Source organism: Tamandua tetradactyla, chromosome 12 (genome assembly GCF_023851605.1).
Source record: "Tamandua tetradactyla isolate mTamTet1 chromosome 12, mTamTet1.pri, whole genome shotgun sequence".
Lineage (NCBI taxonomy): Eukaryota > Metazoa > Chordata > Mammalia > Pilosa > Myrmecophagidae > Tamandua > Tamandua tetradactyla.
Genome location: NC_135338.1, coordinates 80,088,813 through 80,104,761, shown reverse-complemented (window position 1 = coordinate 80,104,761; position 15,949 = coordinate 80,088,813).

Below are 15,949 nucleotides of genomic sequence, written 5' to 3'. Positions count from 1 at the left end.
CTATTAACAATATATACTAATTATGAAAAAAATATATGCACCTAATAACAGAGCATCAAAATATATGAAGTAAAAAACAAAATGGAGGGAGAAATAGACAAACCAACAGTACTGTTTGAAGACCCCAGTAACCCACTTTCTATAATGAATAAAACAACTAGGCAGTTAAACAAGGAAATAAAAGATTTAAACAACATTGCAAACTAATTAGACCTAACAGTGATAAGTTGAGCACTCAACACAACATCAGAATATACGTTCTTCTCATCAAGAAAATTAAAAGACAGTCACAGAATGGGAGAAAATATTTGGAAATCATACTCATAAGGAATTTCATCCAGAATATATAAATAATTCTTACAATTAATTATCTCAATAACAGAGAGATAAATAATCCAATTTTAAAATGGGGAAAGGATCTGAATAGATATTTCTCCTGGGAAAATGGACAAATGGTGACTAAGCAGATAAAAGGATGCCCACCATCAATATTCATCAGGGAAATTCATCAAAATCACAATGGGCTATACCTCACAGCCACTAGGATGGCTAGAAGTGAATAGTCAGATAATAATGTGTTAGGATGTGGGGAAATTGGAACCCTCATACACCGCTGGCAGGAGTGTAAGATAATGCAATCATCTTAGGAAACATTCTGGAAGTTCCTCAGTTGGGTAAACATATGAGTCAACAATTCCACTCCTATACATATACCCAAGAGTACTGAAAACACATGTCCACACAAAACCTTGTACATAAAGTTTACAGCACCATTATTCAAAACAGCTCCCAAATTGGAAACAATCTAAGTATTCATCAACTGATGAGTGGATAAACAAACTGTGTTGTACCTATATAATGAATTATCATTCAACATACAAAAAGGAGTGAAGTACTGATACATGCAACAACTTGTATGCACCTTAAAAACATCATGTTAAATAAAGAAGTTAGTCACAAAGGACCACATCATATATATTTTATTTATATGAAATGTCCAGAATAGGGAAATATATAGAAACATTAAGTGTATTGATTATTACTTAGGTTTGGAGGATATGAAAATATAGAAGAAAGATGATAGTTAAAACAAATGAGGTTTCTTTTTGAGATGATGAAAGTCTTCTGAAATAGACTGTGGTGATGGTTGTATATACCTGTGAATATACTAAATTGTATATTTTAAATGGGTGAGTTGCATGATATGTGAATTGTATCTCCATAAAACTATTTTTAAAAAAGCCTGCCTTCTCTAAACAAAAGACCAGGAAAGGGGCCACCTAGCAAAACAAAAAACTTTGAGATAATAACAACCCTATTCCCACTCCCATCAGCATATGTAGAATGGAAAATCTAGACTTGATCTGCCCCTGACTGCAAGAAGGCAGCTCTTGAGCAACCCATCAAAGAAAATGAAGAGAGCAGCTGGTACTTTCATCTCTGTCCAGGAGTAATGTGACACTCTACCCACCCATACTGTGTCATATAGGAAACCTGGACTTCCACCCTTAGCCAGTGGCATTGAAGAGACCCACTCCATGCCGCCTTATGACAGTGGAGGCAGAGTGGGAAGTTGGAACTTTCTTTACAACCCATGGGTAATTAGGCATCCACTCCCCACTTGGCACTCTAATCACCTCTCTAAATCCTAGCCAGGGTGGTACCAGAGGACACCAAGAACAGAGCTGGAATTCCACTTTCATCTGATAGTGAAAAGGCATCCTCCATAAAGGAGCCTGAGTGGAGATCTTGGACCTTCATTCCCACTTGGCCACAACAAGGCAGCAATCTCCCCACTCCTTTGAATTGAAATTGAATGGTGGTTATATGGGTATTTACAATAATTTGTGAAGCTGGACACATATGTATATGTACTTTCCTACATGTGTTATATTCATAATAAAAAGGTTAAAATTTTTAAAACATGCATGTTATTATCCTCAGAGATAAAGAAATGGTATCAGACATACAAGTTGAAATAAAGCAGACAAATGAAATAAGAGTAAATGGACTCAAAAATAATGGAAATGAAAAAATATAAACAATGAAATTTATAAAATCTTAATGGACATTTATAAATTCTAGAAATAACATAGGCAAAAAGATAATTAATAAATTAGAAGTTAAAACTGAGGATTGCTTAGTTTACCTACCAAAAGAGACACTTTTGAGAAAGAAAGGGGTGTAGCAATTTCACTAGGACAATATGCATGAATCAGTATTTTCCAAAGAAAACTGTGATATATAGTACACTTATGCAGAATTCAACTTAGAGTTATAGAGGGAAGATAAAGTTAATAAAAGGCCAATGTTTAGAAAAGTGAGGATCCAGTGAAAGTCTCCAAAACAAATCTAGATGGAGTCTCAGATTAAGGGATTAAAGGAAGTGTCAGAAAAAGAACTTTAGAAGACACAATGTCAGAGAATATTTTCTAAGGTAGAGAACTCTCAAATAAGAATTTATTCTGAGTGTCAAGCAAGATAAATGAAAATACACACACCAAGTTATATTCATGTAAAACTAAAAATCTTAGAATCTTCTGGAGAGAAAAGATAAAGTAGCTACCTAGAAGTGACAGAGACTGGTTGTAGATTTTATCAGTGAAAACAATTATCAAAAAATTTGGAATAACACCCTTCAAAAAGGCTGAATATAAAAACTATGAAAAAAATAATTTCAAAGAGTTAAAATATGTTTTCAAGGATTCTTGGAATATGCTTCATATAGTACTGCAATATATATTTTTGAATTTCCGCAAAATAACCATGAACATGCAGAAACTGGATTAGCAAAACTCAATTTCTACAGACAATATCTACAATAAAACTAGATAACATGGTATCCTTAACAAGCCCAGAATTCAGGCCACAGAAGGAAGGAAAAAGCTTTTTACCTGCTTATTGATAGAGGGTCCTTGCATTTTTATTTTGCACTGGTCCTACAAATTATCTGCTAAAGTTATTTACTGGAAATCCTAACAGGCTAGCAGCTGAAATTGGTAGGTATTCACAAGTTCTTAAACATGAAAGTGCAGGAGAACCTCGGTAAGATGTGAAGGGATGGAGCAGAATCTTAAGGATGAGATTTCTGAATTGGTTTTGGGAATTGGTTCTCTAATCTGATTAGATTCAAAGGCACTAATGACTCTATTTCCAAAAATCAAGATGGCACTGATAGTCCATGACTTAAATTGGCAATAGAGAAATGCAAAGTATCATCACTGGATATGGCCACTCAAAAGCTTATAAAAGGTGAGGCTCTGGGTGAAAGTGTTTTTGACATCTTAATGGAGTTTTGTGTACTTAAAATGTAAAATCCTGTGGCTGATTATTCCTAAATATATTAGATACAGTTTTGGAAGAAAAAGATGAGCGCAAGTCTTCAAATTTGCAACTTAAACTCCACATGAAAGACATAAAAGTTTCTATATGTGCCCTAAAGGAAAAATTATTTTGCACAGTTGCAGACTTGAGATTTCTGAAAACTGGGCACAGAGTCTCATTGTGAAAATGCTGAATTATAACATAAACTAAATTCCCAGACTTTCGTGGTGTCAGCTGTTAATGTGAGTGCATTGATTGTAAAGGAATAGGATCCTGAAAATTAGAATGGGGACATACGGTTGATAATGATGGTGGTGGGGACATTAGAACCCTAAATTCTGCAGAATCTCTTACAGATAAACCTGTAATGGTCTGCCCTGAGGAATCAGATGCCAGACTTCCGATTGGCCTGAGGATATAGCCTCCCAACCTTCAGACTGCCTTGAAAAATCTGTCATCCAACCTCCTCCTGAAGAGATTAATCCTGCTTTGTCAGATAATCCTGTAACCACCTTTCCTGAGCAAACAACCCTTACTCCTTTGTCTATATATATTAATTGTTTCACCAGATGAAATTTCAGTGGAAGGCTCTGAAGTACTTGGCTTGCAAGGCACTTCGAATTCTTATCATTATCTAGCCCCACTACCCCTCTTTTCTTCCAGACCCGTCACTGGACTTGAATCCCAACAGGCTGCAAAAGGTGAGGTACAAAGTGTGATCCATGAAGATGTGCACTATAGTCTAAAAGAACTCCCTGATTTTCCCAATGTATATAGACAGAAATCAAGGGAATATCCATGACAATGGGTATTAATGGTGCGGGTAATGGTGGAAGGAATATAAAATTGGATCAGTCTGAATTTATTAATATGGGCCCACCAAGCAGAGTATGGATTCAACGTTATTGCTTGAGGAATTAGAAAGGGCTCTAACAGTTTGCTCAGGGGGTTGGCTGAAACATGGACTGAAAGGTGGCCTGTATGGCCTGAAGTTAAATGTCAGAACTTCCCTGGTATCACATAGATAAGGGGATCAAAAGGCTTAGAGAAATTGGAATGTTAGAGTGGATTTAACATGTAAGACCTGACCACCCACCCCAGAAATGTCCAGAGGACAAACCCTTCATCAGGACCATGAGGAGTAAATTTGTGAGATTAACTCTGAGGAGCTCTGTGGTTGCTCTATAGATCAGACATTACTGTGGGAACTTATCACTGAACTTGGATTCTTAAACATGAGCGGGATAACTGGATCATGGATTGGCAGAAGTTGAATGGCAACATTTAATCACCACAGACAAGTAGGATGTGGCTACTATAACGGGTGTAAAATTCAAAGCAGTAATCAGAATTGTCTGAATCACAGAGACCTATGGCATCAGTTAAAGGATAATGGGGTACCAAGGAATAAAATAGTTGTGCATGCTACCAAATTCTTACTTGATCTGTTCTAGGTTAAGTAAACAAAATTATAACTTGAATTACAAAAACATAGGGTCAAGTTCCCTTAGTCAATTGACAGATGAGACAGTTTATAATCCAGAACCCCTTGAATGAAGGGAAATGTGGGTCCCCTTGGGGAAGGACCCTACTACACTGCCAAAAGTGTAATACTGCTAATGTTCCCAACCTTCCCCAAAGAGACCTAAGGCCTTTTCACAGGTGTCATGGTCAGGTTCATGTATCAGTTTGGTCAGGTGGTGGTGCCTGGTTATGTGGTGGTGGTGCCCGGCAAGTGCTGGCCTGTCTGTTGCTATGAGGACATTTCATGGACTTAAATTATGACCACGTTGGTGGCTTCCACAGCTGATTCCATTTGCAATCAAACGGGAGTGTTGTCTGAAATGAGTGAGGCTTAGTAAGTAAGGGGAGCATCTTCTGAAATGAGTGATGCTTAATCTAATCACAGAAGGCTTTTAAGGAGGACCCAGAAAAGACAATCACTTTTCCTGCTTTAGTCAGCCAGCCTCTCCTGAGAGTTCATTGAGGACCTTCATCAGAGCATCTAGCTCGTAGTCTGCCCTACAGATCTTGAACTCTTACATCCCCATGGTTGCCCAGAGAGCCTCTCCTGAGAGTTTGAGGACCTTCATTGAAGCTGCCAGTGTTTGGTCTTCCCTTAGATACCCTGGACTCTACATCCCCACAGTTACATGAGACACTTTTATAAATTTTATATTTACAGATATCTCCTGCTGATTCTGTTTCTCTAGAGAACCCTAACTAATAAAACAGGGTAACTGTGCATTGGGCAAAAGGAAATGATCAGGTGTTTGGGGAATGTCACTGGTGCAGAAGTGACATTAATTCCAAGAGACCCAGAACATCACTGGGGTCCACCAGTCAGATAGGGGTTTATGGAGGTCAGGTGATCAATGGAGTTTTAGCTCAGGTCCACTTCACAGTGAGTCCACTGGTGCCTCAAACCCATTCTATGGTTATTTAACCAGTTCCAGAATGCATAATTGGAATAGGCATGTTCAGAGACTGGCAAAATCCCCACATTGGCTCCCTGACTTGTGGAGTGAGGGCTGTTATAGTAAGAAGACCAAGCAGAAGTCACTAGAACTGCCCTTCGTAGAAAAGTAGTAAATCAGAAATATTACCAGATTTCTGGAGGGATTTCAGAGATCCTGCCACCAAAAAGGACTTTAAGGATACATGGGTGGTAATTTCTACCACATTCCCATTCAACTCTATTTGTACTGTGCAGAAAACAGATAGATCTTGGAATATGACAGTGGATTATCATAAATTTAACTAGGTGATGGCTCCAATTTCACTTACTGTTCCAGATGTGTTTGATTTGCTTAAGCAAATCAACACATCTAATACCTGGTATGCAGCCATTGATCTGAAAAATGTTTTTTCCTCAATTGAGAAATTGTCTTACATCAAGTGTGTATCAACTCTTTAGCCTATGTCAAATCTAGTCTGCAGGGACTGTGATTGTCTTTCCCTCCCACAAGGCATCACACTCATCATTATATTGATTCTATCGTGTTGATTGGACCTAGTGAGCAAAAAGTAGCAACTACTCTAGACATATTGGGAAGGCATTTGTGTGTCAGCGGATGGGGGACAAACCTAATAAAAATACAGAGGACTTCCACCTAAGTGAAATGACTAGGTGTTCAGTGGTCTGGGGCATGTCAAGATATCCCTTCTAAGGTGAAAGATAAGCTTCTGTACCTGGCCCCTCCTAAGACCAAAAAAGAGGCACGATACGTAGTTGGCCTCTTTAGATTTGTGAGACAACAGTTTCACATTTGGGTGTGCTACTCTGGCTCATTTACCAAGTGACCCCAAAATCTGCCAGTTTTTTGAGTGGGGAATGGAACAAGAAGAGGTTCTTCAACAAGTCCAGGCTGCTGTACAAACTGCTTTGCCACTAGGGACATATGATACAGTAGATTCAACGGTACTGGAACTCTCAGTGGCTAATAGAGATGCTGTTTGGAGCCTTTGACAGGCCCCTATCAGAGAATAACAATGCAAACTGGTGCCAAGTTGACAAGTGGTGGACTTTGATGTTTAAGTTCAGTTGTCAATTTGGCCAGGTTTTGGTGTCCAGTTGTTTGGTCAAGCAATCACTGGCCTAACTGTTATTGTGAGGACATTTCATGGATCTAAATTATCAGTCAGTTGAGTGCATCTATGGCTGATTACATCTACATTCAGCTGAGAAGATTGCTTCAACAACCAAAGAAAATGTCATACAATCAGTTTGAAGGCTTGAAAAGGAGAAGTAAGGATTTCAGCAGTCAGAAGAGAGAATTTCCATCTCTACTTCAGCTAGCCAGCTTCTCCTGGGAAACTCATTCAAAACCTTCATTGGCATTCCCGCCTTGTGACCTGATGTATGGAATTTGGACTTGCACATCCCAACAATCATGTGAGATAATTCTTATAAAAATCTCATAATATTTATAGCCATCTCCTGTCAGTTCTGTTTCCCTAGAGAGCCCTGACTATACAGTGGTTAAAGAACATTTGATCTTATAATAAATTACATGGGACATTTGCTTTAAGCTGTTTTCTGTATTCATATTATTTAAAAAAAAACTGTTCAAAATTTTGATGAGAAAAGAGAGGCATTTATAGATGAATCGCAACTGGTAACTTACCACATTAGGATCTACTAAAGGATGTATACTAAAGGATGCATATCCATAAAAATAATAAACATAGAAGGAAGCCAAGGGAAATAAGAAATATATTGGTAAAGTTAACTGAGTATTACCTATATAAATTTTATTGTTAATCATGCATAAATCGTAAGTGGAAAAAGTAACATTTTAGTTCCAGTTCTAGCTAAGTGGAGCAAACACAATATTCCTAGCCCACTGAATGAAACTATGAAATGTAAACAGAATGCATAGGTGGCAATTTGGAAATTTGGAAAAGGAAATATCAGCAGGCACATTAGAAAAGAAATGCCAGATTCATATTCTCAAACTAGTAGGCAGTGTATCTTTTTTTTCCTTTGATATTCTGTAGTCTGAACTCTACACAGTCATAGAACCAGAAATGAGCACTATGGTACAGATAGAGAGAGAACCAAATGCAGTTCTGTTTCAGGGAGTGTAAAGAAAAACTCAGAAAGAGTAGGGGAAATCTCCCATATTTTTTCTCTGATCTATAGCTATAGCTTCAAAAGGACAGAATCAATCTCAATTTTATTTTTTTCCTGTCCTCCACTGCTTGGGCCTTGTTTGTCATATAATTATGGAACTTGGCAATTGTTGGCAGAGCACTGAAAAGGAGAATTGCAGGGAATGAGAAAGTACTGGTGAGAGAGCAGAGAGACAGCTCATGGAAAAGACTCGATAAAGCTGTTTATGAAGTCCTTCCCTCACTTCCAACTTACATAAAAACAATCTGTCCCTAATCAGCATTCCTAAGACTTTGAAAACTGAACTAACCAATATAGGTATGCTCAGGTTCAGGCTGACCACTGGGTGGTGCATATGCAGGACAGATCTGAATAGCACTGTAAAGGCTCAGGAGAACTGAAGTGATATTACAGCTTAGAGAAGGCTAAAACATAAATACCGACATTCTCTATTGCAATTCAAAAAGACTCAGAGTCTTATAATGGAATTCAAATTGTATAGTATACAATCCAAAACTATTTAGCATATGAAGAGCTACAAAACCTCAGCTCTGAGAAGTGACAATCGACAGACATTGATGTTGCAAATACACAGATATTTGAATTATCTGACAAATTTTTGAAGTGGGTATTGAAACCTGTTTAAATGAGCAGTCATGACAACTCTTGGAACACAAATTAAGTAAAAGTCTTGGCAAAGAAATAGAAAACACAATGAGGAAACAAATGGACGTTTTAGAACTGAAAAATGAAATAACTGGAATTAACAAAGAACTTGATATGACTCAATAGTAGTGCTCTAGTTTGCTAGCTGCCAGAATGCAATATACCAGAAACAGAATGGCTTTTAAAAAGGGGAATTTAATAAGTTGCTAGCTAACCGTTCTAAGGCCAAGAGAATGTCCCAATTAGAACGAGTCAATAGAAATGTCCAATCAAAGGTATCTAGGGAAAGATATCTTGGTTCAAGAAGGCTGATGAAGTTCAGGGTTTCTCTCTCAAATGGGAAGGCACATGGTGAATGTAGTCAGGGCTTCTCTCTCAGCTGGAAGGGCACATGGCAAACACAGCATCATCTACTAGCTTTCTCTCCTGGCTTTCGATTTCATGAAGTGCCCCAGGAGGCATTTTCCTTCTTCATTTCTAAAGGTCGCTGGCTTGTGGACTCTGCTTTGTGGTGCTGTAGCATTCTCTGCTCTCTCCAAATCTCTCATTCTCCAAAGTGTTTCCTCTTTTATAGGATTCCAGTAACCAACCAAGACCCACCCAAATGGGTGGAGACACATTTCCCCTAATCCAGTTTAACAACCACTCTTGATTAGGTTACATCTCCAGGGAGAAGATCTAATTACAGATTCAAACATACAGTATTGAATAGGGATTATTCTGCTTTTACGAAATGGGATTTTGATTAAAACATGGCTTTTCTAGGGTACATACATCCTTTCAAACCAGCACGATAGAATGGAGATGACAGAGGAAAGAGTCATTGAACTTCAAGATAGAACAATAGAACTATGCAATCTTGACAATAAAGAGTAAAAATATTGAAAAAATGAACAGAACCTAAGAGACCAGTACGGCAGCAACATAATTCTGAACTTGTATCGACAGAGTCCAAGAGAGAGAAGAGAAAAAGAGTGGTGCTAAAAAATACTTGAATAAATAATGACCTAAAACTTTCTGAATTTGGGAAAAAGTAATAAACTATAGTTTCAAAGCTCAGTGAGGATAAATGCAAAGAAATCCATGCCAAGACACACAACCAAATTTACGAGTAAGAAATAAAAACAAAGAAAAAATACTGAAAGCAACTACAGAAAAAAATGAAACTAGTAAGGGAGCAATTATTTGAATGATATAAAATTTCTATTCAGAAACTAAAGAGGCCAAGGAAATCACAACATTTTTTAAGTTGTTAACTTTATTAATTTAAATAAATAGAGAATTTTATATGCAATGAAAATATTTTTCAAAAATAGAAGGATGCAAAAAATAGCTTTCTTTTTCTCTGAAGGCAAATTATGCCTTCACTGGGTATAGGAATATTGAATTACTGTTCCTTTATTTCAGTAGACAGCAGATGATTCTCCTTGGAGGTACCCTTTTAGATGTGAGCAATTCACCATATGTAACGTATCTCAATTAAAAAACAAAAATGTATACCAGTAGATACTTTTGTGGAAATACACATGCTTTTTCTAAAACTTATATGTAAAGACAAAGACAGCCAAGGAGAAAGGACCTGTACCTAAAATGTGTAAAGGATTCTTAACACTCAACATTAAGAAAACTCATTACTGAATTTAAAAATTGGCAAAAGATATGAACAGACACCTCTCCAAAGATGATATATGGATGGCAAATGAGCATATGAACTGCTCAGCATCATATATCACTAGGGAATTGAAAATTAAAACAAAAATGAGATATATCACTACATATATATTAGAATGACTAAAATCCAAACCACTGACAATGCCAAATCCTAGTGAAGCTGTGGAGTAACAGAGACTCACATTCATACCTAAACTCTCATTATTTGCTAGTGGAATGCAAAATGATAAAACAATTTGAAAGACTGACAATTTCTTATAAAGCTAAACAGCTTACCATAGGATCCTCCAATCACACTCCTAGCTATTACTATTGACCCAAATGAATTGATAACTGGTATCTGCATTAAAATCTCTATCTGAACATTTATATGAGCTTTATTCATATTTGCCCCAAACTGGAAGCAACCAACATGCTCTTTGATAGGCGAATAGGTAGACAAACTATGTATGTTGAAACAATAGACTATTATACAATGATAAGAAGAAATGAGCTATCAAACCATAAAGACATGAAGTAGCCTTGAATGCATATTGCAGAAAACTACAAAACTAATTAAAGAAATCACAAAAGATCTAAATAAGTGAGATATTTCTTATTCCTGGGATTCCAAGAGCCAATATTCTTAAGAAGCAAATTGTTCCAAAGCTGGTCTGTAGATTCAACACAATACCAGTCAAAATCCCAGCAAATTATTTTGTAGGTATCAACAAAATGACTCTAAAGTTTATATGGAAAGGTAAAAGACTTAACATAACCAATACAACACTGAAGAAGAAAAACAAATTTTAACAATGCAAACCCAATTTTAAGAATTTTATATGACAAAATAATCAAGATATTATGTTTTTAGCAAAAGAATGGACACATAGATCAATGGAACAGAATAGAAGGCTCAAAGAAAAAGAACCTCAAAGGATACAAACTTAAAAAATATCATGCAGAAGGTCAGGGGATCCCATGATGGAACACGGAATGTGATAAAACATACTGACTGTATTATGAATGTCAGAAATGACCTCAGTGAAGGAGGTAAAAGTGCTGAGCTAAACAACTTTCAAAATGAGTGGAAACTGTAAGACTAAAATCAAATGCACCTACACAAAAACTGCACTCTACTTATAATTTCCATCAAGGTGGAGGTTGGTATTTCTGAAGTCCTAATACACTTATACACAATTGAACAACTAAATAAGTACATGACAGATTGTGGGAGCCAAGTTTCTCACTGTTGGAGTGGGAGGTTACAGACAAACAAGGGAAGAAGTCTAGAAGAGTGCATATGGGACTAGATTAGAGTTAGATAATTCAGTGTGAACTCATATGTTGCTTGATATGGACATGGATGGATCTATATAAATTATTTTTAGGTGTATAAAATTTATTTATATTGGTAACACACAGACATATTTTTCCTCTGTTAACTTGAGATGTCTTAGGAGCAACCTGATCAGCAAGAAGCAAACCCAGTACCCATATCTTCATTTGTGAATACCATTTTTTAATAAAATGAGTCAGGGATACTTGGAGAAATGACTGATTCTAGCAGTGTGGCAGGAAACCTACAAGATGAGCCTAGAGGCATAAAAGTAATGAGAGAATGTAAGGAAGTGCTTTAAGAAAAAATCCTACATTGGTGGTAATACACCGAAGGACAACAGGAGGCCCAGTGCAACAGTGGCTCAGTGGCAGAATTCTCTCCTGCCATGCTGGAGACCCAGGTTCGATTCCTGGAGCCTGCCCGCACCAGGAAAAAAAAAAAAAAAGGCAACAGGAGCCAAAGAGTTCCCAATGACCAAAGCAGGAAAAAGGTGAGCAGCAAAATAAAATAATGTAGTATTGGATTATAATCCAAATTATAAAATAATTATCTATGAGTCCATACTGACATAAATAAATGATTAAACAAATAAATGAATGGGGGAGAAGAGCCAAATCTTCTGTGGAGAAGAATTTCAACTAATTTATGTAAATATTCTGCCCTTAAGGAGATGGAGCCCAACTCCCCTACTCTTTAAGTGTGAACTGTACAGTGACTATCTTCCAAAAACTACAGTATGAAGGAGAGAAAGAAAGAGACTTTGCAGTGGTGAAATCTCACAAACACTACTCGAAACTAGGTGATCGAGGTCAAAATTAAAGTGATGTCATATTGATGGTATGTACCATTGGTATCATGTGATGTCGTCCCCAAACCTATAAACCCTATCTAATCATGAGAAAAACATCAGACAAGTCCAATCTGAGGAACCTTCTACAAAATACCTGACCAGTATTCTTCAAAACTGTCATGGTCCTCAAAAGCAAGAAAAGTTTGAGAAAATATCACCACCAAGAAGGACATAAGAAGATATGATTAGTTAATATAATCTATCCTGGATGAAATCTCATAAGAGAAAAAGAAAATTAGGAAATAAAAAGTGTGAACTTTAGTTAATAATAATGCCTCAATATTCTTTCAATTGTGAAAATTCTACCGTACTAATGTTAGATGTAAACAGTAGTGGAATTGGGTATTGAGTATATAGAGACTTTTTGTAGTGTCTTCACAACTTTTATGTAAATCTAAAGTATGCTATACTTAAACATTTATTTAAAGACATCACAGTTTTGCTGTAGGTTTTTGGTGGACACACTTGATCAAATTATGGCAGTTTTCCTCTAATCCTAGTTTGTTTATCCTAGGATTACAATGGGCATTATATATTTTACTCAATGGATATTGATATAGTGATATTTTTCCCTTCGTCTGTTAATGTGGTGAATTATTGATGTCTTTTTTACCTTCCTTTAATAAATGCTGCTTTTTAATCATGCATTTTTTACTTTCAGGATTTAGTTTGCTAATTTTAAATGTGATTTTAAATGTGTATCTAATTCTCTTAGTTGCATTGATCTGTAATTTTTCTTTCTCAGAATTGTACTAACTTTAATACTTTAGTCAAATTAATCTTCTATTAGACAAGAAGAAAATTAAAAATTAATGAGATAAGTGTATAACCTAAGATGCTTGAATAGAAATAAAGTAAACTGAAAGAACATAGGCAGGAAAGAATTAGTAAAGATAGGATTTGAATTTAATGAAAAATAATTAAACATGGAGTACAGTGGACCAACAAAAAATATGGTTATTTAAAAGACCAATAAAATAATCAAGAAAAAATGTAAAAGCTAAAAACAATATCAAGAATGAAGAGTAGGAACCTTTTGTAAATGTTTCATTTGCTTAAGAACAATGTGTATTCACTAATTGTTGGATTGGTATTATTTTTAAAATGATAACTGGATCAAATTCATGAAGAGTTTTTAATGAATTTTTAATATGCTTTGTAATTTTTGCCAGATGGCTATATATATATATATATATATATATATATATATATATATATAATTAGAGACATTGTGGGTTTAAAGAACAAACATGCATAAAATACAAGATTCTTATATATACCACCCTATTATTAATACCTCGCATTTGTGCACATTTGTTACCACTGACAACAGTATATTTTAATAATTGTAATATTTACTATAGTCCGTAGTTTAACTTAAGATTCACTGTTTATATATTGCAGTTCCATGAAATTTTTTTTAAAAGTATTCTATTACCATATATAGAACCTAACATTTCTGCTTTTAACCTCATTCACATATATATTTCAGTGTTGCCAATTGTATTCACAGCGTTGTGCTATTATAACCACCATCTATTACCCCCAAATTTCCTTATTCCCAGTTGGAACCCTAAACATTTTAAACCTAACTTCCCATTCCCTATCCCAACCATATTCCTTGGTTACATATTCTAAATTCTGTGAATTATTCTAATTATTCATATTATTCTGTAACTTATTCTAATTATTTCATATCAGTGAAATCATACAATATTTGCCTTTTTGTGTCTTTATTTTTGTAGCGGGAGATTTTGCCTTATAACTGACCTAGACAACTTGCCAGAGCCAAAAATGACTCCCTTGATAACAATTTTCCCTTCCCAAAGTCTTCTTCTTATTTCTTAACAGTTATTGTTTACATAAGCATATCATTCTTTCTTCAATGCTTCTTACTACCCATGTTTTCTTTCTATGTTAAATTTCCTTCTGCTTGAAGTATAAATTTTAGTTGTTTTAGTGACTGTTTGTGAGTGATGCTGTTCCTGTCTTTGTTAATCTGAAAATGACCTTCTGTTACCATTCATTTTGAGCAACAATTTGGCTGACTGATTATTGCTGGGCACTTTGAGGTTAGTCACCCACTGTTTTGGGGCTGTCACCATTGCTCACGAGGAATCTGCTGTCACTTGGTCTTCTGTCACTCTTGAGATTTGCTTTGTTTCTTTGCGAATTTTCAGTTTCTCTAGTTTACTATCTAGTTATGAATGTTTTGCTTACTTACATGTTCATTACTTATTGATCTCCCTCACTTTGAAGGTTACATTTTTTTTTCAATTCAGAGAATTTCTTAGACATTTCTTTTTAAGTAATTCCTCACCTTCTTCATTAATAATTTTTAGAAATCCTGTTAGATGAATTCTCATTCTATCATTCTTGTCCTTTAACCTTGTTATCTGTCCGGTTTACCTGTTTTCTGTGTAACTTTTACAGCTCTGTCAGAGTATTAATTTTTTCTTTATCATTATCTAAACTTCTAAATTTGCTAAGTTTCCTATTTCAATTGGCATAGGTTTTGTTATGTAGCTGTCCAGTGTCATTATTTTCTTATTTGTGTTTTATTTCCTTTGTGTTTTTCTCTCCCTATGCTATCTATTGCTAATTGTGATCCTTCTTTGGACAGATACTGCTCATTCTTTGTTCTCTTTTTCTGGTTCAGTTAGGAAGACTGTATTTTCCAGCTTTTCTTACTTTGAGATTGGAATCAACCGGGAGGATTCTGGCCAAAGGAATGTGGGAAGAAGTGATTTAATTCACTTTAAGCCTGGCCATGAAATGCCCATGTACATTCCTGTCTGCTCTTTTTCCTTTCAAGTTGTTTGAATGTGGGGGCTCCTGCAGAAGGCTTAGGTTAGGCTCACTTTCGTCAACTTTAGAAGACTGTGGATCCACTTGATGAAAGAATTTTGTATCCCTGAAATACTTCTGGGAGCATAAAACATCAGAAAAGTCACCTGAACTTTTGATTATGGTGTGAGAGAGATAAACTTTGTGCTCAGTGAATGGAATTTGGGAGTTATTGCTAAAGCTAACATTACTCACCATAATCAATAAATTAAGCATTTTAAATATATTTAATTTATAGGTTATTTCAGATTTCATTATTATCTCAAATTTGTGGAGTAATACTTTTTCTGATTATTTTCAAAAAAGGAAATGCTTTCCTTTATTGCACTCTTGTATGATTTATAGTCTGCTTCCTTGTATGTTTTATAATTTTTAATTTTGAGTTCATTTTCATGAACATTGTGATTTTATTTTGGCATACCATGCCTAGGGAATTATGGAAGCCTTCCTCCAGATGGATACTTGAATTATAAAACACGTAAGTAGTATACAGTTGGACTCAGAACCTGAGACTAATGCACAGTTTGGTTTTTAAATGTTTGATTACCTTTTCCCCTACCCAGAGCAGAAGTTCAAGGCATACTTCCTCCCACTTTCTTGTGTAGTGGTTAGAGTTTTCCATCGTCTTCTTCATTCAAGGGGAAGATATCCAAGG